This window comes from Solanum pennellii, chromosome 6, assembly GCF_001406875.1.
Source record: "Solanum pennellii chromosome 6, SPENNV200".
NCBI lineage: Eukaryota > Viridiplantae > Streptophyta > Magnoliopsida > Solanales > Solanaceae > Solanum > Solanum pennellii.
Window position 1 is genome coordinate 26,516,065 of NC_028642.1, and position 2,363 is coordinate 26,518,427.

Sequence of the window (2,363 nt, forward strand, 5' to 3'; positions counted from 1 at the left end):
AAGTAAAACGTCATCTTTTAATGCATGTTTTTGCATTGTTGCCAAACTTAGTGCATTCTTGTACTAACAACATTCTTATTCACCTTCTTACACAAAGTGTAGGTCATGGATGCTTAAAGGATGTCTCCAAAGTGAAGGATTTTACATGTGTTTCCCAACAAGGAAGGGGTCCTTGTGATATGGATTCCCTATGTCATATTAATGTCAAAGTTATGTAATAGCTTAGTAGCTATTGTATGTTATAAGGGTCGTGTGCCTATTCTATTCTAATGATGTTGAGTCTATGATGTCAAAAGAGACTTAGAGTGTATAACTATGTATTATGACTTATAATTTATACATATATGGAGTGATGTTTCTAGCATATGATGTGCTATGAATGATTTAAATTTTCCCCTAAATTTACCTATGACAATGCGATGAATGATCAATATGGGATTGTATAAGACCTCCGATGGATCAATGATGTATCGTGATTTCACCGTACTTTCAATGCTTTTTCCTTAATATTGATGTATGTCTAAAGCCTTTTTGTAGAAATTTTATTATGTTTTTGTCTTTGTTTTACAATAAAGTTGTCCAAAACTAAAATGCAGAAGGCTATGAAGAATCAGTGCAGAAGTGACCCACGAAGGCGATCTACGACCCGTAGTCCCATCAACGGACAGTAGGTGGTGACTGTCGATTGGAGGTTCAGGCATCTGGAAGCAACTCGGATAATTATGAATAGTGTGGGACTAAGGATTGATCGACGAACCGTTCTGGTACCCGATGATAAAGAAAAACCAAGTATGGAATGACGAGGAGCATCAATGGACCGTAGGTGAATCGACGGACCGTGTTGTTGGTCCTTTGATTGGATTAGAGAAGATGCAAAGTGAAGGCTGAGAAAAGATGCTAAGTATGGACCGACGGAGGCAGTCGACGGTCCGTCGTTTGATCGACGAACCTTCTTTGGGGATGTCGATTGAGGCCGCATTTTGAAAAAACTTTCCTTATTTTAATTCCTTTTAATTTAGGAATCTGTTTTATTATAAATAGGGTAAAAAACCTTGTTTCTGGGGTTGGATTATTTTACTAATTTCATACTTTTATTCTTGGAGATTTGTTTTTGCAACTTGGGCATTAATTCACATTTCCGGATTGGGTTTTTAATATAATTGTGTGATTTCAAGTTGAATTTCTGTATTTTCTTTGAATTTGTAAAAGTAAGTTCATGATTTATTATTTATAATTTATGAATTTTTTTACTCTAAGCATGGGAAACTAAATCACAACTAGGGTTGTGGGAACCATGGGCGATTAACAAAATAAACCTAGCTAAATAACAATTCTCAAATAGGTTATTGTATGAATCGATAATTCTTTCATTTAGAAGTCTTTTTAACGAGAGCACACATTAGAACTCACCTTATTTCTATTTGCAAGACCAAGGGGGTAGTTAACAGGAAAAGAATTATCGACATAGATTTAGTGGATACTATCTAATAGGCTAGTTTCTATTGGTGGAAAGTAATAACTAAGCCATATATCGAATATGATGCTTAATATGAAGTAAGAGTAAGGGTTAGTAAATTAGACACATGTAGACGGACAAATGAACCGGGTGAAATTCACTAAGTTCCGGACAAAGGATTTCGAGATACATAACTTCTTACATTCCATGAAAAACACTAAGGAAGAAATGTTATAGATAGGATTTTGGCGTTATGAACCTATGAGGAACACTTACACCCTAGTTTCTCTCACAACTCGATAAACACTAATAATTCACTCTTTCTACTTGTTTGATTTCACAACATTGCAAAACTTTTGTTTCACAAAACCCCCCCTTTAGTTACTAGTTTTCGAAAAAGACTTGACTAAATAGAGGTAATCGTACATTAAAGTTAAGTCTAAATCATTTTTCCTCGTAGGATCGACCCCAACCTAATAGTTGGGTTCTTTACTTGATACAACCTATTATACTTCTTTAGTGAAGTGTAATTTGTGCGTATCAAATTTTGGCGCCGCTGCCAGGGAAAGTGGATATTAGATTAACTTTAATAACAATTACTAAATTTTTGTCAACAATTTCCTGATTTTACATTTTTTCTTTTGTTTTTGTTTGTCTCAGGCCTAGCTCTAGTGTATGCCAAGTAAACAGAGCCGAGGAGAACCGATGCTTCCATTCGATCCTGAACCTAACCGGACACTCCGCAGAATAAATGATCAACAGATTCCCGTAAATCTAGGCGATGGGATCAACCGTCGGCTTTCTCCACCGGTTGATGCTTACAACCAAGAGATTGTAGAGAACCCTGGTGATGGTGCTTTGAGGAGGCAACCTACCGTCCCACGCCCTCAAGAGTTTTACAGGGTCT